Source organism: Rhinolophus ferrumequinum, chromosome 21 (genome assembly GCF_004115265.2).
Source record: "Rhinolophus ferrumequinum isolate MPI-CBG mRhiFer1 chromosome 21, mRhiFer1_v1.p, whole genome shotgun sequence".
NCBI lineage: Eukaryota > Metazoa > Chordata > Mammalia > Chiroptera > Rhinolophidae > Rhinolophus > Rhinolophus ferrumequinum.
Genome location: NC_046304.1, coordinates 20,904,167 through 20,928,918, shown reverse-complemented (window position 1 = coordinate 20,928,918; position 24,752 = coordinate 20,904,167). Strand labels below are relative to the sequence as shown.

At 39.7% G+C, this 24,752-nt stretch overlaps 1 protein-coding gene and 1 non-coding gene across 3 annotated transcripts in view; one reads left to right on the top strand and one right to left on the bottom strand.

Annotated features, from left to right (window-relative positions):
- Positions 1-24,752, top strand: part of MYO1D (myosin ID) — a 287,794-nt gene that overhangs the window by 207,430 nt on the left and 55,612 nt on the right. The window lies entirely within an intron of this gene.
- On the bottom strand, positions 10,247-10,320 carry TRNAK-CUU (transfer RNA lysine (anticodon CUU)). Its single transcript has one exon. It is a non-coding gene; the product is annotated as a tRNA-Lys (tRNA).

Sequence of the window (24,752 nt, the reverse complement as noted above, 5' to 3'; positions counted from 1 at the left end):
TATATTAATTGTAATGCTCAATGTATACCGATAACAAAAGATGAATACAAGTCATGTTTGACTTCTGCAATTACAAGAGGTGCTCAAAGTAGTTACCATCAGCGTCCAGACACTTCTGATTACAGCGAACTACTGCTTGAGCAACGCTGACCAAAGTGTCCACTAGTATACATTTTTTGGCACCCCTGGTGTGTGTGTGTGCGTGTGTGTATGTGTGTGTGTGTATACTCATACACATCTGCTGTACAAGTGAACACAGAGAGAGATCCTAAAAGCTTTTCAGTGTGCCAGCCAGGACCCAAATCAAACAGCACTGTGGGGTAACATCTGCTGTAGCTAGCCTGTGAACCGTCTACTGGCTTTCCATTTCTCTAGCTCTGCACTGGGCCCGTCGGCCTTGAGAAACAGCTGCCCTTGGATAAAGCTCCTGAGAGGACATGCAGTCATCCTTATGATGGAGATTTTCTGGGGTTTTTGTGCAGATCAAAGATACTTATTTGCTTTACGATATATCTGTCGTTGCCTTTCATGTCGAAAGAGTAAATCCAAAAGTCCTGGAAAACTGATCACCTTTTCAGCATCTCTGTGGGTAGTTAGTGTACTTTTAGAGTAATTGTGTTTTGGTAAAGGCCGATAGTACTAAACATTACAATATATGTTAAAATAGAGATCTTCCTGTGAGGTATTCGTAAATTTACCAAATGATTAGTGACTAATACACTGGTTTGTGCTATGTGTTGGATTTTTTCTTCCTAAATTGTCAAAAATAATTCTTTAATTTAATGGGATTTTTTAAGTTTTCTTAATGGGTTTATGTCAAGTCTTATTGTTGCCAGAAAACGGGTTCTTGGTATGTCACAGGAAAAGAATTCAAGGACGCACCAAATTTATTAGAGAAGAACTATACGCTCTCAAAAAGGGAGAGTGGGCAGGCCTGCGAGAAGAGCAGCTGCCCCAAAAAAGAAAGAGGCTTAGGAACTTATGACTTCTAAAATGAGGGCATGAAATAATCAAGCTTTCGGGATGGCGTTAGAGGTGTTCCTAGGCAGGTCCTTGCTGACCACTCCTTCCCATCAGGAGGAGGGATTTGTGTCCTTATTTGACTCTTGTCAGACCTGTCATGGCAGCACAGGGGGTGGAGATTTTCCCGGAACTGCAATGCTAATAAGATTATAATTAGCTAAAGTTCACCTTGAGGGACAAGATGGCGTCCTGGATCTGCTCTAGGCCATGGAAATCTAGTTCTGGTAGGTCTGGTTGCAATACTTTATCTTAAGGATGAGCTCATCTCCACCCTCCTTTGTGTTCCTGCACTTCCTCCTTCCCTTCCTCCCCCTCTCTCCCTGCAGCCCTATTCTTTCTGCCTCTGGTAACATCAGCTGTTTGGGAGTCAGGATTTTATATAAGCCTAACATACTTAACCACATATTTTATTGGAAACAAACACTGTTATATTTTCACATCATCATTCAGTCTACATTCTCTGAGCACCCACTGCAGGTCCAGCTATGGGTGGTGGGAGGGATACAAAGATGCAGCATTTGGTCCTCTCCCTCAAGCAGCTCTTAATCTCATGGGGAAGATGGCATGTGCACTCGGACTGCCCGATACGTGCTACGATGGGGCCCTGGGCAGAGGGCTAGGCCGTGAAAGCATGGGCCATGAACTGGCTCCCTTTGCTTATCAGAGTCAGAAAAACCCTGATAGAGCAGGTGATCATCCAGCTGGCTCTTCAAGGGTCTGGAATGTTATCAGTTGGGAATGGGATGATATTTTCCCCAGAGAAGGAAAACAAAATATGCAAAAGCATGGTAGAGACAAATAGCTTATATACATAGGAGCTTATAAAGTCCCATGCCGATGAATGTGAACTTTATCATATAGGCTATGGGGAGAAAATACGTATAAAAATATACAACTGCCCAATGAGACAAAGCCTAATGACAGATATCTTACAGCCTAGAGGTGCTCAGGAATGAAACATAATTGTCCACTTAAGGGAAATGTGAACTTGAGGACACTAGTTGATATATAATCCATCCATGTCCCCCATATGCCAAAAAGAATGAATTGAGTAGAGAAAGAGCTAGCAAGGTAGGGGTTAGAAAGGCAAGTGCAACTCTAATAAAACCAGAATTCAAAAGTTCTCCAAGTGGTAAGAACTATAATAAAATTCCTTAGCCTTTGTAACTTCTCTGCTGTTTATTTTGAACACCCAAAATATATAGTCATGTGCTGCTTAGTGACAGAGATACATTCTGAGAAATGCATCGTTAAGTGATTTCATCATTGTGTGAGCATCACAAAGTGCACTTACACACACCTAGATGGATAGCCTCCTACACACCTAGGTTATATGGAATAACACCGTAGTATATGCAGTCTGTTGTCGACCAAAAGTCGTTACGCAGCACATGGCTGTAGTTATTCACAATAAAAATTCCTAAAATGTGAAGGATGTCCTTTTGTTAGATACTTACATGTCTTTTATACAAGCATTGTGCTCTTAAGGGACTCCAAAGTTCATCCAACTATTCCCAAATAGCAGTGCCAGATGTTATGGTTTGACTATCACAGACAGTCAGCCTGAATTTCAGGTCATCCAGACCCAAGCTTTTCCTAGAAATTGGCACTACCCACTTTTTCAAACTAGGTCCTAACCTACAAAGCAATTGTCAAAATCCACAGATTTTACCATGTCCTATGGAAAATTTAGGTTATACTAAAATTTTAAATCCTCCTTCAGTTATTTTTCTTTAATATTTAGTATTCGTCCATCAAATTTGCCAAATAATTCATCTAATTTATGAAACTTACAAGTTTACTAAAAATTTGTTTCTTTGACTATAAAGTTTACAACAATTCAATTAGATGAAGTGGCAATTAATAGCTTTTGAGAATTGCCACAAAGTCAACTGATCAATTTTGATAACAGTTTAAGGAATAGTTCCTTTGTTTCTGGCTTGGCTGCTGCAGCTTGCAGTTGCTGGAACAGCAGAGGACAGAAGTGAAGAGAGGAGAGTATGTGGTCCCTGCATCTGAGCTACCAAATCCCGCAGAGAGGGGAGTCTGAGGGGAGCAAAAGGGACAAGCTTAAAGGTGAGGGAGAGTTGGAAGGCCCAAGAACCATAAGTGTTCACGGCCCTTGTCAGCCCTGCGAATCCATCCAATAAAAACTGGATCAACAAAAACCAATTTTGTTAAATGTGCAAAACTGATAAATTTAGCCAATTACTTTTCATCAGTGAACTGTCCTAGTTCATAGCAAGTTCCCCTAGATTAAGCTAGTAGGAATTGGGTTTCTGTCCTTGCATCCAAGAGAGCCCTAACCTAATGCACTGAAGTCCTACAAAAATCAGCAGTTTTGATACACTGGTACCTACTAATGAATCACGTGGAGAATGTTGTTGGTTCTTAGTAAAACTTATAGTCGATACTTCATTGCCAACATTTAGCATTTCTCCTAAGATACCTATTGAACCTGCCTCGAAAGTGTTACTGGAGGCTCATTAGCACAGTCAAGTGTCTCAATTTTGTAAATATTGAGGTGTTAAACTCCTCTGTAGGTATTAGAGATATTCCTTTATGAATTGATATTGTAAGTTTGTATTTTATTCAATTTAACTGCTCATTTTGTAACTGAGCTTTTAAAACAAATGCTTCAGAATCTGCCAGTTGTGGCTTGTAGTTTTTTTCTTGTCTCTGAGCATCAAAATTGGAGACACAGGTGACTTAGAAATTTTAATTGCTATGTTCATGTTTACATTGTCAAACAGGTGTACAGTTGACCCTTGAACAACACGGGGGTTAGAACACCAACCACCCATGCAGTCGAATATCTGAGGATAACTTAAGTTGGCCCTCCACATACGCAGATTCCCAACCACAGATGGAAAATAGTAATTCCTTTTTTTCTCCTTGTAGAGCTATATCCTTGTCTCTATGTTTTAAATTTTTCTTCCTAGTATTATTTTAATTTTTCCCTCAGGGGTGAAATAAAAAAATCTAATACACAATTGAAATGAAAATAATAGATTGTTCAGTCTGTTGGAAGAAAATGATTTTCATTTGGATTTTGGAAGGACAAATGAGGCAAGCCAAAGGGTAGTCAAATTCTAGCAAGCAGGTTTCAAAAAAACATAGAAAATGTGAGTGTTCATCTATGACTAAGCCCTTTAAAATAAGATATGCTCAAGAAAAGGAACATACCCTTACACATGAAACCTTTAGTTTTATATAACAAACAGGGGAGGAAATGAAAGAAACCAGTGTGGCTGAACTTAGAGCCATCACTCACATTTTCTTAAAACCAGGAAAAAAGATAGAAGGAGGGTGGTAACCAAAAACAGTGTTTAAAAAAATGGCAGTTGCCTGTAAAAATATCGTCAGGAAGACTGAAGTTAGAAATGAGTTGAGCCTTGGGGAGAATAATAACAAAAATGAGGGAGGTGCACTGCCTGGTGGAACAAGGATGAAACAGACATCATTGTTCAGGGAACACATAGAAGGTGTTTTCATTTGACCCATCAAGAAATAAGTTTGGGGCCGGCCCGGTGGCTCAGGTGGTTAGAGCTCCATGCTCCTAACTCCGAAGGCTGCCGGTTCGATTCCCACATTGGCCAGTGGGCTCTCAACCACAAGGTTGCCAGTTCGATTCCTCGATCCCACAAGGGATGGTGGGCAGCGCCTCCTGCAACTAAGATTGAACACAGCACCTTGAGCTGAGCTGCCGCTGAGCTTCCAGATGGCTCAGTTGGTTGGAGCGGGTCCTCTCAACCACAAGGTTGCCGGTTCGACTCCTGCAAGGGATGGTGGGCTCCGCCCCCTGCAACTAGAAACGGCAAATGGACCTGGAGCTGAGCTGCACCCTCCACAACTAAGATTGAAAGGATAACAACTTGACTTGGAAAAAAGGCCTGGAAATACACACTGTTCCCCAATAAAGTCCTGTTCCCCGTCCCCAATTAAAAAAAAAAAAATCTTAACAAAAAAAAGAAAGAAAGAAGTTTTAGGGAATGAAACTAAAAACAAGCCGTAGGGAATGTAAAATCCAATTTGGAAAAAGAAGACAACTGAGTGCTTTATTATTAGTTCAAACCTCCAGGCCTGAGACGGGATGACATTTGCTACAAAACCCCGTCCACTGGCAGTGATCTTTGAGCAGCCATGGAGCATGGAAAAAGTGCCAAAACACTGAAGGCAGGTAATGGTTTTCCTAGTGTTGCAAATGCAAACAAAGATCCAAAAATTACAATTCTCATTGAACCTAACATAAATGTTCAGCAAAATTCTAAAATAAACTGTTATAATTTATAAGTACTTTGTGGGGGGGAAGCAACAAAAGTCAACATAAGCTCAGTGAGAAGAAACTTGAGTAGAACTAACCTTTAAATGATTTCCTTTGAACAATGACTTGGGTGAAGACTTGTATTTCAGATAACAAAAATCAGGATTCAAAATATCAACAGACTAGGAAAAGGAGTATAAGCCAAAAAATGAAATAAATGAAAAGTTCTGCCTTTGGATTCAAAATGTCATTTGCACACATGGGGGCAGAAGCCTCTAAGGGCACTTCTGTCTCCAAGACTCAAGTATTAATCTGTGATTCTCTGTCACAGGAAGCACTGGGGTGCAGATAAGAAACTTACCTCTAGAAAAGAGAGTAGGAGATCATTCTTTCAGATTAAATCGGAACGATTTTCTTCCCTGAATTTTGAGAGGGCAAAGGGCATAGTATTTCCCAGAGCTTAGAACATTAAAATAGCCTCAGCAAACAAATTCTTAACTTTCGTGTAGTTGTTTCCACATGGCAAATGTTCCTGGCCAGACCCTCTGCAGATTCCAGACTTCTCTATGTTAAGGCGAAAGGTTTGTTTTATTGAATTCAAAGCCCACCCTCCAGCCTTTCTTAATAGCAATTACTTCCTTTAGCTTCTACTCTTTGACACATAGAAAAACTGTTCCAATCTCCTTTTCTTCACATTTGAGACCAAAAGAAATAATCAACATGACATTTATAGTTTTTTAAAAAAATGGTTTTTGCGTTTAATATTTTATTTTTCGTCTTCTTTTTAACTTGTCCAAAAAAAATTATAGAATGTCAAATTTTCCATAATTGTCATTATTAATGTAATAACCAGAAAAACAATTTAAAAGTTAAGAGATTATTTTAGAATATCTTTTCTTCTAGAAACAAAGCAACTAGTGACTAGTAAATTCACATAAAATTTCACAGTGGAAAAAAGTCAGTTTGATCCATGCATCCAACCTTGGTAAATTAGAATCATTACTAAATGAGGCAGAGAATTATGTCCTGGTTGTAGGGAGACATACCAGGCCTAGAGATGCTATAGAAAATGAAAAGAATATGGCTTGAGAAGATAAGGAGAAAATGGAATAGGAAAGCAGCCTTATAGTATTAGATGACTCAGAGAACTCCCAGTCCGAAAAAAATATCAAGGAACAATTTGTTAAAGGATATTATATTGCTTGCTAACCAAGACAAATGAAAAACCCCAAGCCCAGCCTACCTAAATCATGCCACTTAGAATTAGTAACTGCTGGCTTTCCACATCTGAGGCTTCTTTGATGCATGGCGATTCTTGGACTTCTCTGTTCAGCATATGCGTTGAATTAACAGACCTAGTAGAAAGGAGTATTTGACAGGAAACAGTGTAGCTTCTAGTCCTAATTCTACCACCAGCTAGCTATAAGCCCTTGAGCAGATCAACCTTTTCTCCATGGTGTATCTGTAAGATGAAAAGTCTTCACCAAATTTGTTCATTCATTTTTTTTAAATATACATTTCTACTTGCATGATGAAAATGTTCCGAAGATCTGTTTCACAACAGTGTGAATGAATAATCTTAACACTACTATTCCTGAACTGTACACTTACAAATGGTTAAGGTGGTAAAAATAACATAAAACTCAGTGTTGGTTAACTAGCACCATAGAAATAAGGGGAAAGAATATTTGAAGCTCAGTCACACTTCAGACATCGTTTTAGGCATAGGCATACGGAGACCAAACTCTGCCATTACGAAGCTTGTGGTCTCTCAAGGGAGATGAATGCATAACTAATAATGAGCTTGTAGAAGTACAAAGAGAGTGGCTTAAAACACAAAGGTCAGCGCATAGCTTTAGATGGGAGTGAGAAATGGGGGAAATGTTCTGGGGAAAATTTCATCAAAGAGAAGTGGTGTCTGTACGAGGCTTAAAAGGAGATCTCTAAGTTTAAAAGGCGGCAGACACTCACTTCTAGCCAAGATGGAGTAACAAGAATGAGATTTACCCTCCTACCTGATACAACTGAAAAACAGACAACATGTATGAAACAATAGTTTTGAAGACATTGGCTACCCGACAGTGAAGGACAGTGATCCATGAGAGAGCAAACAAATGAAGTGACCCTATAGTTGCCCCAGTGTACTCCCTTGAGAGAATATCCAGGCCAAGGCACAGGGAGGGAAAGCCATAGTGGAGCTGGGGCTTGGGAGACCAAGGCTAATAAAATTTGCAGGGCATAGTACCAGAGGAGAGAGCTGCACAGAGAACTCTGGAGATCTCCAGGGGTCCCTGTTAAGTGTTCAGCTGAATACTGACCAGCACATGATATAAGAAAACTACCTGAGGACACGTACACAAAAAAACCCTCAAGATTAGAGATAACAGTGCCTGCCTTCACAGAGAGTGGGGAGAGGTGCCTGTTCCCAGCAGCCAGACTGGAAAAATTCATCGATCACAGGGCATTAAGTATAGTACACAGAAGGTCTTGCTTCATAGTGGGGAATAACTGGCCCTAGACTGAGCACTGCTCTGGTTTCCTCTAACAAATATAAAAGCGAGACCCAAAAGGATCAAATTACTTCCAAGTAACTTAGCTGCAATCCAGAAAAAGCTCAAGAATATTTATAGTAATACAAAGTTATCCAGCACTCAAGTAGGTAAAATTTACAATGTCTACCATTCAATCGAAAAATCAGCAGGCCTGCAGAGAAGCCGGAAAATATAACCCATTATGAAAAGAAAAATCAATCAAAACCAACCCACAACTACCAGAGATGTTAAAAATAACCAACAACGACATAAAAAGACTTATTGTTATCGTAGTACATAACAAACAATTAAAGATAGGGAAGATATTCAAGAAGACCCAAATCAAACTTCTAGATATGAAAACCACATCCGGCATGAAAATACACTGGAGGGGATTAACAGCATATTAGACACTGTAGAAGTAAAAAAAAATAGTGAACTTAAAGACATAGCAATAGAAACTATCTCAAATGAGCACAGAGAGAAAAGAGAAATTGTTGGGAAAAGAAAGAGATCATCAGTGAAGTGTGAGACAACTTCAAACGGTCTAATGTATGTATAAATGAAGTCCCCAAACAAAAGGGAAAGACGGGGGAAAAGGGGACTGAAGAAACAATGGCTGAAAATTTCCCAAATTTGATGAAAACTTCATAAACCCACAGATCCTAGAACTTAGACACACAAAAAAAATCACAAATAAAATGACACCAAGGCATATCACAATCAAATTGCTCAAAACCAATGATAAAAATAAAACCTTAAATGCAGTTAGAGGAAAAAGATACATTATATACAAAAGAATAAAGATAAGGGTGTAACAGATTTCTCATCAGTAACAATAAAAGTGAGAAAACAGTGGAACATCTTTAAAGTACTAAAGGAAAAAACTATCAACCTCCAATTCTATACCAAGCAATAATAGCTTTCAAAAACAAAGGCGAAGACTTTTCAGACGTACAGAAGCTGAAACAATTCATTATCAGTTGACTCACAGTACAAGAAATGTTAAAGGAAGTCCTTCGGGCAGAATGAAAATATACCAGATGGAAATATGGCTCTCCACAAATGAATGACTAGCATTAGAAATAATGTGGGTATGTATGTAAGATTCTTTCCTTTTTATTTCAGTCTTTTTAAAAGATAATTATCTGTTTAAAAATAACTGAAGAAAGTAATACAGGTCAATTCATGAAGAGAACACATAACAAACCTAAATGTTTATGCCCCTAATGTCCATTACCAGGTGAATGGATAAGCATACCATGGTTCATCCATCCAGTGGACTCCTGCTCAGCAATAAAAATAATGACTATTGGTACACACTGCCACGTGGCTGAATTTCAAATTTTATTTCAATATGAATGCTTGGTGAAAGAGGTCCACCTGAAAAATGTACATACTCTATGATTCCATTTATATAAAAATGTAGAAAATACAGATTAATCTGTAGTAATAGGAGGCAGATCACTGGTTGTCTGGGAAAGGAGGGTAGGTGGGGAGAGGCAAGAAGAAGGGGTTACGAAGGAGCACAAGGAAACTTGGGGGTGATGAGTATTTTGAGTGTGGTGATGCTTTCACAGGCATATACCCATCTCAAAACTTTTCAGATTGTATACTTTGCATATGTGGAGTTCATCGTGTCAGTGATGCCTCAATCAAGCTGTTAACAGGCTTGGGAATAGGGAGGGATATTCAGGTGACCTGGGCAGTGCATTTGGGGTAGAATAAAACAGCATGAACAAAGCCATAAAGGAAATATTTGAAAATACGTTCTGAGAACAGTGACAAGCAGTCCAGTGTGGCAGCATCAGAGGTTGGGTGAAGAGAATGGCAAGAAGTACTAGAAAGGTGTGTAGGTGTGACCAGATAATCAGGGAACTTGAAGGCAATGAAGTGAGTTTGCATTTATGCCAAAGCAGGAGGAAGTCACCAAGGAAAACATCAATAGTGAAAAAAAGAGACCAGATTAGAACCCTAGGCAATTTCTGTGTTTAATGGATGGGAGATCAAAACAGGAGACAGAGACTTGGGGGAAATAATCTTTTGGAAAGAAGAGGACAGCATGGTCCAATGCCTCAGCATAAAAGGAGATGAAGACCTGGAAAAGTCCATTTGAGCTGGTGGCCTTTGAAAGTGCCATTAGTAGAGTATTAGGAGTGAAAGCCAAATTGCCAAGAAAAAAGAGCAAAAAGAGGAGGAGGAGAAAGATGGAATGGAAGTATATTCTGATCTTTAAAAGTTAGCTTATCTCTTTCTCTTCTAAATTCCATGGCTTTAAACTCACAAGTTTAATTTTTTTTTTAAATTATTTCTCACATTCCTTTTTTTGTTGTTAAGCTTTTATTTATTTTAAATGTGTTTTTCCAGGACCCATCAGCTCCAAGTCAAGTAGTTGTTTCAATCCAGTTGTGGAGGGCGCAGCTCACAGTGGCCCAGGCAGGGATCGAACCGGCAACCTTGTTGTTAAGAGCGCCACGCTCTAACCAACTGAGCCAACCGGCCGCCCCCAAGTTTAATTTTTTATATTGTACAAATTCAAGAAAACCAGCTTTAGGTGTCTGCTCTATAGGTGAGAACCTGAATATCCAGTTGTAAAGTGTGTTCTAAACTCAGCAAGCTGATGCTGATTGCCAAATAAGCAGTGTTCGGATGTTATTATTTTAACTGGTGAAAGCAGCAGTTCTGTAATTGGGAAGGAGTGGGTGAACCTGAGAACATCGGGGTAGTTTTCAAACCTTAGACACATGGGGATTCTGATATCCCATTTCCCTTCAGACTCATTACCCATGGGAGCCTCTATGACTCGTATTTGGTGGCAGTTTATTGGACTTCTCATAGGGTTAAAAAAAAAAAGAATTTAGGACCACTCACAAAGGGAAATGTTTTTACCAAGTAACTTGTTTTATATACTCGTATATGAGGTTTCAACGCCATATTTTGCTACTTACTTATATACAATTTCTGCCAGCCATTTCTTGTGTTTTATAAACCCAGGCTTTCTATTAGCTAATTCTAGGGTCTCTTTGAAACTTGTTTCTGAATCTTAAAATTCCCATCTGTTTGGATTCTTGTTTAGGCTCTATTTTCTACTGTCACTAGAGGAAGCTAAGTCATATTGACTGTTTTGTGACTAGACTATGAATCCTTGGCAAATAAACTCAGTATTATTGTTAGTTAAATGATAGCCGTCAGTTCAGAAGAGCAGAACGCAAACCTGGCAGTACACCTTTGGCAAAAGAAAAGGTATAAGAGTAAACATCTCCTGACAAACCTTGATTAATTGTTAGATACCACACATTATCTCTGTTCTAAATAACTTACCCTTTTTAAAAGAGAGGCAGTCATAAATCAAAGCTGGTGTTTATCAGATTGAGAAAATAGGAATATCAGCTCCCAGAAGCATATTTCGTAGGCACATCAACTACCTACTCATCGAGTCCAATTGAGGTTGTATTGATATTCTGAGTGTGGGAGGTGTTACTGATCTGTGTTACAGACTTTTCTTTAGAGTTTTGTACTGTTTAGAACACTTTATCTCCTTCCTTTTATAAAAGATTAGAGTTAGAAAGTCACAGCTGTCCTCAGAAAGCCTTGGCAGATTACTGGACTGAAGATTCCTAAAAGTGCCATCCTTGGTTGCTTCCATTCTGGAGAGAAGGTCAGGAGACCCAGGTTCCTTTAAATACAAACCCTTACGGTTTAAAATCCTGCCATCAGTTATAGTTCTTGGAACCTAAATAGCAAATAGGGCAGAGTAGCAAGCTTGTCAGTTCTGCCGTGTTCTTTGTCTTGCACAGTTGGGAAAGGAGATATTTTGACATGCTGCTTCTTCCTTCTCCCTTCTCCCTGACCCAACCCAAATCTACCTAGCAATGAGCTAAATTTATTGCTTTTTTTCCCCCCAGATACTGTTAGTGGGTTCCCTTTGGTAGATAAAAGGGATCAACTGGAAGGCTTTTTGTGGCTTTGAGGGTCCTGTCACCTTGTTCCTGCACCTCCGCTGCTGTCACATCTCTCAGATGAGGGTATTGATTGACCGCAAACCAAAACAAAAAGATGCTCCCTTGATGATAAACGTAATAGGAATGTACCTTTTAAAAAGTCCCATTTTCGTTTCCCTTGTGGTGGATACGCTGAACACTGTGGATGGATTGCCACCAGAGGTAGCTGAGCAGTGACTCATCCTTGCAATTCTAGAGCGTACATGAGGAATGTGTTTCTGACCCTCAGCCTAGCTCTCATTTCTCTGAAGGGCAGTCTGAAAATTTCTGAAGGGAAATTTTACAAAATTTCCTTAGGCAAATGCCAAAGGAAATAAACAGGAATCCTTCAAAGATAATGGAGGGAAAACCGAGTTAGAAGAAGCCCACCCCAGAGGGGATGGTGAGTGAAGGCTATGGCAGAGGATGGAAAGAGGGAGCCCCCTGAGCAGACAGAGAACTCAAGTGTATCTAATAGGACTATAAAATAATAAGACAGATATCCATAAGTCACCCAAAAAGTCCCTTTCCTTGTATATTATGGATATTTTATGTTAACCAAACAAAATTTGTTATCAATGTAAAACTTATAATGAAACCTTATTAATTTCTATTTTACTAATTCAAAATTTTCATCAGTAAGTAAAGGGATACAAAAGACATTGAATGTAAGACTTTTAGCTTGAGGCTCCTGCATAACAGTTTCTTAATGGATTGAGCTACATAGACAAGGTCAGTCAAAGATGGTGGTTGGCAGAACTGCAGGAAGTATGACACTTGGCCTGGGCCAAAAGGAGCCTCAGATTTAGAAACTTGTTAATTATTTCAGTTTTACCAAAGAATATTCTCATCCTGCTTAGTATTATGTGAAACAGTGTATACATTCTGGACTTTTTTCATGAAACTGAGTGCTTTAGGTTTGATTTCTGTGTATCCACCTTTTGTTGCTTTTATTAATAAGTATTTCTTAAGATTCTACTATTTATTATGTCAGTTTATTTACATAAATTATCTGCTTTAATCTTCAAAGCCACTCTACTGCAAGGTAGACAGTCTTATCCCCATTTTACAGGTGAAGAAACTGGGATTGAGAACCTATAAATCGTTTACCCCAAATCACATAGCTAATAAGTGGCAAAGCAGAATCAGATTCTAACTCAAGTTTTCTGCCGCCACACTTCACGATCTCTGAAAGCCACTGTCTGTTAGGACGAAGAGCCTGAAAAGTTTAACAGGGATATGCTTCCTGCCTCTCAGAGGGCTTCACCTGTACCTTACCTTGTATGCCTGTGCTTTCATTTCCTCAGCCTGCATAGTGAGCCTCAACTCAAAAGTGCCAGGCCTTCCGTAGTAAGTTAGATGCCAGGGAGAGCTGTAAACAAGACACTGTTCCTTACCACGCTGAGTTTACAAGTAGATAACAAAGAGTAATTACAGTTGTGCTGAGAACCTTGAAGGTGAACTAAAGAGTGCTGTAAATAAGAGGTTTGCTAAGAAAATTATTAGGAAAAAGACTTGCAAGAAAGTATTTAGCCTGATTAAGAGAAGCATTTGTAGAAATACTGTCTACATTTGGAAGGAAAAAAATTGAATTTCTTCATTCCACATACTATAATTCAACCTAATTCAGTTCATTTAAGTTAGTTTTTACAAAATTTCCTCTCGTATGCATCAACCTGAGTCGTCTTTGCCAGTACTGCTACAATTGTGTTTCCTTTTCTACTATAAATCTCATTAATGGTAAGTCTTAGTTGGGACAGAGATTATCCCTGAAAGTGTGTATGTGTGTGAATTCTTTTCTCTTATACTGGATGCTAAAAGACAATGGAAAATTGTCTTTAAAGCACTGACAGGAAAGTATTACCAACCTATAATTCTTCACCCAGCCAAAGTATCAATAAAGTGTAAAGTTGAAAGGAAAAAAAAAAAACCGAACAAGGGAAAAAACATGGTCAGACAAGCAGAGACTTTTTACTCCCTTTCATAGGAAGTTTTCTGAGGATATATTCCAGCAAATTGAGGTAATAAAACAAGAAAGTGGAAGACATGGGAACCGAGAGATAGTAGATCCCAATCAGAAGGGAAATAACATTTGTCTGACTGGCAGCTGTGGTCTAGATTTGCTGAACGGTCAGTTCAGATCAGAGCAAGAAGATAGAGGGCTTCAATGAATGGTACCTGGGAAACTCAAGGGGTTTTATTCTGTCCTTTAAAACCTAGACCATGAAAGAGAAAAGGTAATTGTAAATTCCAAAGAGGAAAAAAAAAATTCACGAGAGAACATATTTGGGACATTACTTAAGTAGTGAATAATAATTACATGGTTACAGTAAAAACACTGCTTTATTTCCACTGACAGGACGTATGTGAAGTAAAAGGGAAGGAGAGGATTAGTCTGGCTGGAGGACCTGGTAGGTGAGGTAGTGTTGACTAAGAATGGAATACTTGGGATAGGAGCACCTTTTGAAGGTAAAACGAAGAGTTCATTGTGGGAGATGTTACAAAAGAAGTATTCTCAACCTGGGTGATGTAAAAGTACAGCCAACAGGAAGTGGAAGGGAAGCAGAAATACTAAATGGAAGATACCCCAAGGTGAGGGATGCTGATACCCTCGTCTTCTACAGTGGGCAATAAAGACATACGGTTTCTTTTTGGTGGAACAAAACGAGGGTACATATATTATGTAATGTAATAAAGATCATCAAAAGTGATATAACTATATTAAGTTATAGATGAGGAGAGAGGAGGTTGAGTGATATAAATGCGGATCTGTCATAAAAGGAAGTCCGTGCGTAATAACTAAAATCGGTACATTAAGAAAGCAGTATAAGCATATGATTTCGTGATTGGAGTTAACCATCAAAAGAACTAAAAATAGAAGCAATTTAAAACAAGCATGAAAGAAGGGAGCTGTGGGTCAAGGGACTGTTGCTTTTACCTTTTTTCGGTCCTCTGCGTGGGTTACTCTGTTAAATAAAAGGGTAATGTTTCTAATTGCTTCAACAAAATCAGATTTTCTGCAAGTGAAATGGAAATGCTTTTTGATTTCCCAAAATTAATTGAACGGTGGTGAGGAGGGGGGTGTTAAAAGTCTCGTTTATTCAAAATAATACCAAGAATTTTCCATTTTAAAGTGTGCTAGAAGGGTGGGGGTGGATATGCTACCATGTGACAAAAGAAGAGGTTGATTGTCAATTCCTTGCTTGACCTGTAGAAGTTTCAACGTTTCTAATTTCACTGAATTTAATTCTAACTTTAAACTCCGTCCCCTGTCCTCTACCACCTTGAGAACCATCCTAGCCTCTACCAAAGTTTACAGTTTTTCTAGGCCATTTGGCAAACTTAATGAAATTGAGGGTTCCAGGAAAAGAAAAGGGCTTGACGCAGGTAGCAGTCCAGAGGAGGAGAAGAATGGCAGCAACAGGAATAGACACTTAAAAAGTGACAGCTGAGGAGAGGGCCTTAGAGAGGGTTGCAGTTAGATATTTTAGCTAGAAGTTTGTGGTTAATTCATTGGCCCCTCACCTATAAACAAGATGTTCTTTACCCACCTACCTGCCTTCACAGCCCACTCTCCTCTCTCCCCCGTCTCCCTCCTAGCTGAACTGCCCTGCAAGCCATGGACACTTCTCACTTATTCTAGCGTGAACAGGAGACAGACTGTTTAGGCCTCTTCCACGTGATGTTTTTATTTACTTTCAGTCAGGGGATATTCTCTTCTGCTGTGTTTTTATTTACTTTCCCCCCGTCCATCCTCTAAGCGCATTTGTTGTGGTGGTTTCTGAGTCTCCTTTTGTCCCACCTTCTTCCTCCCAGACCCCTTCCTGCTGGAGCCAGCCCTTTCTATAGCCTGGGGTTAACCCCCCTACTTACTTCTTTCCCTTATCTCCTCCCCAACAATAGTCCTGTGCACGGGGTGTGTGCACAGGGGGGGTGGCTTATACTCGTGCAAGATTAGTGACAGCATTAATAGACACCGTTAGGGGGTGAGTGTGTTAAAATCCCATCCAGGTGCCACCCCTAACTTCTCAATATTTACTTTAATACTTCAGACCCCAAAACTTGGCATTATACAATCCATCTAAGCACAGAGGAATCATATCAAACTAGGATTTCACCCAGTCTTTTCTATTTTCTTGAACTTGAACAACAGTAGCTTTGAAAGCATGAAGACTGTTAGAAGAGCCTTAAAAAGTATGATAACCTTAGCTTACTGTACGTGAGGTTGATATGGCGAAGCTGCCTCATTTCCCATCTCACAACCAAGGAAGTTTGCCGAAATATAAGGACACGTTTTTTACTGTCAGAGGCTGATTAAATGATGGAAGACTCCAGGTACTACTGCTTTTCATCCTTAGTGATACCTGAAAATAGAGGTCTTATTGTTGTCGGGGAGCAGGTCAGATAACTTCTTGCGGCACTGCTGGTTCTGGGTTCAGCTCATCTCTCACTGGCGATTTGGTGGAGTGTCCTGAGACCGTGGGGTTGGGAAGAGCTTAAAGATTCCAGCCAGTTCAAGGCAATGGTCAGATTTAATACACAGCTCATCTCTGACTGCTCCATAATGGTTCTGTTTTTAGACACCTCCAGAGGAATATATTCCATAGCTGTCCTGGTGATTTATTTAATGACCTTAAACATCTGCCCAGGAAATTTGAGCTCATTTCTAAACCAAAATTCCCGGTACTATGGCGTCTTCTAGTTCTCAGGGGTTGTGAGAACAGCTTTCACCCTTTAGCGACTCACCTTATCATACCTTCATGAAGAATCTTCTGACCTTTCAACTCGCCATTATTCATGGATCTTATTTTCTGACTCTCTAATATATTCGGATTATAGGTGCTAAAAATCAGCAACTGTTGAAAAGCCATCATAGTGGGATGACACGGTTGAGTTTACTCCCTCACTCTACAAAGTAACTGGAAATTCCGATTTAGGAAGATGTAAGAGTTTACCGATCATTTCTCATCATTCCGAGATTAATGTTTTGGGAGAGGGAAAACATTACTGAGCCAGGGAATTCACACTACTGGGCGTGTCCTCCATTGCTCACCCAGTGGGAGGTGACATTTTCAGTCTCAGTCTGGGAAACTTCCTTTCACTAACCTTGGGTATTTACCATCATCAGAAACAGGTTAGATAGGGAAGCGCCACCCAAGAATCTCAGGTCGTGTCTTCTGTGTAGCAGATAGTAATACAGGATTTTTCCTGCACGTCTGAGAGCGCCACACAGGAGTTAAAGTGTAGGGAGCCCGTGAGGGTTTGGGCCCAGCACAACTCAGAACACTTCAGAGATTAGTCACCGCTTGGCTGCTGGATCAGTATTGCCTAGAGCCGTACCATCCCCAGTGAACAATAGAAGTGAAATATGCTTGTACTGTCTTCACCACTGAGAAAACAAATTGCTCATAGAATATTATTTTTCCGTAAGCTCACCTAGTTGGAAATCAACTGAAGTTTCTACGATACCAGGACAGTCATAACACAGTGAGGGGAAACTCTTCAGTTTTTATTTACTTTTCCCTCCACCCTCTACGCCCATTTGTGGTTCTGATTTCTGATTCTCCTTTTTTCCCCACCTTCTTCCTCCAATGTGTACATTGACCATAAATTTCTAGCTAAAATATATACTTGCAGCCCTTCTATAAGGCCCTCCTGTCAGCTGTTGCTTTTCAAGACTGGCTCTGTCCGAAAACATTGGCTCCATAATAAAACACTGAAGTCACAAACATTTATTTCCAACACGGATCTCAATGTATTTATTGAAAAGATACCAGATTCCCTAGTCATGGAATTTATTTATTCATTATCAGCTAACATTTACTGGGCAGTTAAGATGTACAAAACACCCTTCTACACATTGGGGGTGGCCACACAGGAGGATTTAAACCCCCAACTTTAAGAGCTCACAGTCTATAAAAGGCAATATACATAGAAAATAAATGCTTATCATCCAGAAAACACTGTACTTAAGGTGCGTGGGATCACAGAGGCCCCTTTACTCTGTCTTGGAGAGCATGTGACACTGCGCTTGGAGCTGGTCTGTAAATTAGAGCACTCACTCACCCAGCAGAGAAGCAGGGAAGGGCCAAGGTACAGGTGTGAAAGCACAGGAGGTACAGGTACCTCTCTGAGGTGGATGAGGGTGGAGAAGGGTCAGAAAGGAGTGTCAGGCACCTGCCATGTGGGATGACTGTACGTTCTAACTTAACAGGGATCGCTCTGGTTTGTGCTTGTCTAATTAATAAAGCTGCCTCCTTTAACTCTCAAGAGGGCCCCAGACAGATGACAAATCACATGGCCACCTGACTTACACACTATGCAAAGGGGGTTGGTAGCTATATAAAGCAAGTAAACTAATCAGATACCTGTTCTGGAAAGATAATTACAGCAGCCATGAGAAGGTCAGTTCGTAGAAGGAAGAGACCAGACGTGGAGAGAATCTCTCCACTGAGAGAAGAGGTAGAATTGGACACCATTTGCCCTGAAAACTAACGATATTCTTAGCCCCATTCTAAACACAAACATGCCTAAGTATTGGTTATAAGAATATCTCTGTCTCCAATTATAATATTTGAACAGCATCAACATTGCATAGATGTTCTGAATGTGTCTCAGTCTTTTAAGTACTTAGCAATTTTCAGAAATAATACTAGCCACTTATCTTTTTTTTTTTTTTCAAAAATAAAAAAAATAGTATCACAGAGATGTAAAGAAGATTCTGAGAATTACTTGGTAGGAGGAAAGGGTCTTGAGCCTTTCTTGGAGAAAAGGTCTTCACAATGTCCAGTAGCTCGGATCACCCACGTTTGGGTCAGAAGTCTGTATGATCTTTCCATAGGAAGCTGGTACTGACCATTATTTTGTCATGCCTTTTGAATTGCTTTCCTAGTCTTACAAACAGGTTTTACCAAGCCACCCACACTTCTCAGCTGTCTGTTCTGAAACTAGGGAATGCAGCTCTGAGATGGATGACTTGGGCTGGGGTGTGTCTCCAAGCCGCAGAGCTGAGTTAATGAGATGTGGAGACTGAACCTGGGACAGTGGCCTCATGTGCACCACTGAACCAACCAGGCACAGCCTCATTTTACACATCGCACTTTCGGCAAATACACCTTGTAGGTGTGCTTCTGTGATCACCCACTTCTGGTGCACATGCGCACCCTTCCTGTGGGGCTGCTGGGACGTGATGACTGAGCACAATGACAACATGGGACCCCGCAGTGGCCAAGTCATCTGGAAGGGCGTGGAGCCCGAGTTACTGACACGTTCATGTTGAGAAGCAGCATGACATGGCAGAGAGAACACAGGCTCTGGATTGAGACTGGCCTGCGTTTAAGTCCATCTCTGGACCAGAGATTTTGGATGTTTCACTTAACCTTTCTAAACCTTGTAATTCCTCGTGAGTGCATTAGGATAACAATGCCCTCCTCACATGCTGTTGTATTTGGGTTAGTCTATCTAAGCACCTAGCACAGGTGTGCACATAGTAGGTGCTCAGCTGATGGTGGCTAATTTTATTGTCATCATCATGATTATTACAGAATCAGTTCTGTCCCAGTATAGTCATTCAACATGTATTTTTGAGCACATATTACTCACTGAGCAGTGTTCTCTTACTTTGTTAACCATAAACAAGGGAAGCAAGTTTCCTGTCTCAGGATGCTTAGACCAAGACTTGAACGCACCTCTTCTTTCTTCCTTTGCGTCTCAATTTATTAACTTCTGGCCCCTCCTTCCATTTGTTTCCTTTTCTTAGTGTCCCTTTATCCTCAACCAGAAACTACTGTCTGCTCAGCAGTTTTTCCCGAAAGGCCGGGAACATGAGAGTATTTTCTAGATAATGAAATTATTTCTAGTTCTACACATTATAAAGCAGGAAGAGCTATCATCAAGCGTGATGGACTATTTTATATCATTGTGAGAATGAGATGTATGTTGTCTCTAGAATGATCAGGTAATACCCTCTGGAACAATATAATGTAGGCAAACCTTGTTGGGATTCACGTCCGTACTCTACCCCTTGAACATGGCATGGCTTTGACTCTACAATGACACCTTAAAGGGAGGGTTGAAAGTGGAACTACGTAGAGGACCTCTGAGGCTCTTTATTTGTTACCTCTGCGGTCACTGTTACTTTCCCTCTTGTTTTATAGCTATCTGTGTGCTTAGTCTGTCTCCCACATTGAACTACAAGTTCACTGAGAACAGGGAATACGTCATGTATGTATTTGAGTCATCTGTTGCACCTAGCACAGGAAGTACTAACTAAATGTCAAAGGAGGGGAAGAAGGAAAGCAGGTAGGTTGGTGGCTCTGGTTAGAGCAAGGGAGGGTGTGGAATTCACCTGGGATTGTACACTGTGCCATAGCACTGACTGTACAGCTATTTAACAATAATTGCTACATATAGGACGTGGGCTTAGAAAGGAAAGGGACTACATGCTGACCGAGATTTTCCTAAGTGACTAAAGGAAGCTGATGTCAGCTTCATATCCAGACTTGTGTAATTAAAAACTTCAGAGCGAGGTAAGAAAAACCTATGTGCTAGTTGACAGCCCCCTTCCCAGCCAGTTTTGACCAAATGGTGAAGGAAAAAAATGGAGAGGGGTGAGAATCCACTGCTTTTGTGCCTGGGCTGTGCTCACAACCTCCGCGCGAGAGCTCCAACACCTGTGGTGGCAAGGACTCCACACGGGCCATTGGAAGCTGGTATTGTGTCATGGGAAGTACTTCTACAAGTGATCTCCTAATCGTCAGTGGGCAGATTGGAGGCAGCAAACTGACTTCCAAATTCTTACAGATAAAGTTAAGCAAAGCACATTTTAATCAGTGGTTGATACATTTCACCATCTCTTGCTCCTTTTTTATTCCCATGTAGCCTTAGCCCCGCAAGAATCATAGTCAACCAAAATAAGCATCAGAGAATCAAGAAAGGATTTAAAAAACCGAAAACATTAAGTCAAATACTTAGTAGCTCATCTTAAACCCATACGTAACAGTTTAAAATTGAATGTCATGTGTACAGTGTAGGGATGAGGAGGAAACAGGAAGAGCTGCCTGACTTTTTGTCTCCTCCTACATAAAGCAGACCTTCACTGTGCTCTTATTACTCAGTTTGAAATGGTTCCCACTGGTTTCAGATGCACGGGCTGAGGCCCACACATATGAGCCTTAGATTAACCTCATTCTCCACTAATACATTATAGAGAGAGAGAGACACCTATTACAGCAAATAAAATAGACAGTTCACCAAATATATATACATATATATACACACACACATATATATAAATGGTTAGTAAACATTTGAAAAATATTTACTCAAAATTTCAACTTCATTAATAACCAAAAATGTGTTAGCAAAATGATAAGCTACTATTTTTTTCCTACAACTCAGTGTAATTTAATGATACTATTCTATGTTAGTGAAAACGCAGTAAGATTCTGCATATTGCAATGCAGATATATTGCTGCTGAAAGAGGTAATTGATACAAATCTGGAAAACCATTTGAAAGCATTTATCAAAAGTTCTTCAAATGTTCCTGCCCTTCAAAAGGCTGAAATGAATTATAATAAAATGTTAATAGTGGTTATATTACTGGTCGAAAGTCCACGTGCCCATCTGAGAAGATGGGAGACCGAATCCTCAAATGCATCTTAAGAAAGTAGAGTTCAGGCTTCTTTTATGTCAAAGGAAGAGGAAATGGGAGAGGCAAGAGGTGATTGACAACTGAAGACATCTGGGCACCAGCAGGGGTCGGAGGTGCTTAGTCTATTGGCCCAAGTTAATGTGAGTCCATTCAGTCATGAGGTTCCTGCAAATCTTTCATACACAATACATACTTCCTTTATCTCCTCAGCAGAGGCACTTCCTGGTAAAGATCTGTTTTTGTAAAACTCAAGCAAGATGGAGTCAGAAAGGCCAAGCATTTCTCTCTGTTACACTTACTTTGAGGATTATGTTGTACATTTAGAGTCAGAGGAAAAATAAACACTCGTAATTTTTTAATGCTCATATCTTTTGTCCTAACAATCACCTTTTAAGAAATATGTCCTCAGAATACAAGAATAAACTCAAAATGGATTAAAGACTTAAATGTAAGACCCAAAACCATAACTCCTAGAAGAAAACATAAACAATAAACTCTCTTGACACTACTCTTAGCAAAAAAATTTTTTGGATGTGTCTCTATGGCCAAGGGAAACAAAAGAAAAAAATAAGCCAATAGGACTACATCAAACTAAGAAGTTTTTGCACAGCAAAGGCAACCATCAACAAAATGAAATGATAAACAACTGAGTGAGAGAAGATATTCACCAATAATACATCTAATAAGGGGTTAATATCCAAAATTTATTTAGAAACTCATACAACTCAACACCAAAAAATAAACAATCCAAATAAAAAATGGGCAGAGGACCTGAATAGACATTTCTCCAAAGAGCACATATACATGGCCAATAGACATATGAAAAGATGCTTAATGTCATTAATCATCAGAGAAATGCAAATTAAAACCACAATGAGATATCATCTCACACCTGTCATAATGACTATCATCAATAAATTAACAAACAAGTATCAGAGAGGATGTGGAGAAAAGGGAATATTTGTGCACCACTGGTGGGATTGCAAATTGGTGCAGCCACTATGGAAAACAGTATGGAGGTTCCTCAGAAAATTAAAAATAGAACTTCCTGATGACCCAGCAATTCCACTTCTGGGTATTTATCAAAGGAATCCAATACACTAACTTGAAAAAATATACGCACCCCTATGTTCATTGCAATGTTATTTATAATAGGCAAGATATGGAAGCAGCCTAAGTGCTCATCAATAGACGATTGGATAAAGATATTGTACATTGTATACAATGGAATATTACTCAGCCATAAAAAGAATGAAATCTTACCATTTCTGACAACATGGGCAGACCTGGGGGGTATTACTATGCTAAGTGAAGTAAGTCAGACAGAGAAAGACAAATACCAGGAGAGATCCAAGATGGCAGAGTAGATAAATACTATGCCTGCATCCTTCCATGAACACATTAAAATTACAACTAAATTATATAAAATCAACCTGGAGAACCATCTGAAGTCTAGCCAAACAGAAATCTTATAACTAAAAATATAAAGAAGAAGCCACGTCGAGACTGGTAGGAAGAGCAGAGGCGCCAAACAGGCCCCAAACCTCCTTGTGGTGGTTGAGAATTAAGAGGGATATTTCAGCTGCGGAGATTCCCCCTGGAGGAGTGAGGGGCCCCAGCCCCCCACACCAGGCTCCCCAGCCCAGAGTGCTGGGAAAAGGATCCCCCACAACATCTGGCTGTGAAAAACAGTGGGGAATTCCGACCTTCCGGTTGGGACGAAAGACTGCAGGAAACCCAAGCCTCCTCTTAAACAGCCCTTATACAGACACTCACTAAAAAAAAACAGAGGCACCCACCTTGGGTTCCACCAGCGGAGAGTGACTCAGGGGGCCTCAGAGACATACGGGTAGGCAGACTGAGGTGTGTGGCTCAGGGGGAAGACTGGAGGACAGTCAGCATTTTCCCAGTGAGGAGTCCTCCTTCCATGCAGCCGGCAGGCAGGCGCCATCTTTCCCTATGTTGACCCCACCCCCACAGGTCAAAGCTGAATCTAATTGGCCTGATGAGTTCCGCTGCTCTGCCCTGCTGACTCAGCTGGGACCCCTACCCCACCTAACTCACGCACTTTTGCATTTTAAAAAAATTTGAAAAACAAAATAAACGAACAAACAAAACAGAAACAGACTCATAGATGTAGAGAACAAACTGAGAGTTGCCAGAGGGGAGAGAGGTTGGGGAGCTGGGTGAAAAAGGTGAAATGATTAACAAATATAAATTGGTAGTTACAAAATAGTCATGACTAGACTCATCAGAGGGATCACTTCATAAGTTATATAAATATCTAACCACTATGCTGTGTACCTGAAACTAATATAAAATAATATTGAACGTCAACTGTAATTGAATAGACACACGCACCCCAAAATGGTGAATTCTGGGTACTTTAGTTTTTACTTCTTTCAACTTTTCTATGCTTTTTGACTTTATTTCAATGAGCCTACAAGTAAGTATATTGCTTGATAATCAAGGAAAAATTGAAAGAAAAAATAATTACTGGCCATGGCCATAACATATTTATGCACAAATAAGGGATTAAGTTTTTCCCAAAATAGTTTAATATTTTAACCACAGGCATATTCGGTTTGTCAAAATACTCTTTTGCAGTTGAATGAGAGTTACTATAAGATAACCTATTCTGTCACCTACCTATTACTATTCTGTCACCACATTTTAATAGCACAGCATTAATACAGAAAGTGACTGCTGAAAAATCAAGAAATGCTTCACTTAAAGTTCTGTGGCTTGGGATCAGCATAATTTATTTACATTTTAAGAAGTCAATGATAGGTGATCAGTAAAAAGAGGGAAAAAAGATAGTAAAAAGAGTATTCAGGGTGGAAATAATGAAATGTAATTTTTAAAAAGTAATAATAAAGCATAGAAGAAAAATTAATTTCTGACAAACAGTTGAGATTCCTATTGCATATGGATTACAAATACATGATGTTTTTTAGAAAAACATTTTTATACAACCTTTTTTTAAATTTGTTTTAATTAAAATGTATTGGGCTGACAATGTTTAGTAAAATTACATAGGTTTCAAGTGTATAGTTTTGTAATTCTTGATTATATACTCAAAAAATCTGAAAACATGTATCCATAAAGATATATGTGCTCCGATGTTCATTGCAGCTTTATTTTTGGTGGCCAAGACATGGAAACAACCAAAGTGTCCTTCGATAGATGATTGTATAAAGAAGATGTGATATATATCCACAATAAGAAAATATACACAATATATACACCATAAGAAAAGATGAAATAGTGCCATTTGCAACAACATGGGTGGATCTTGAGA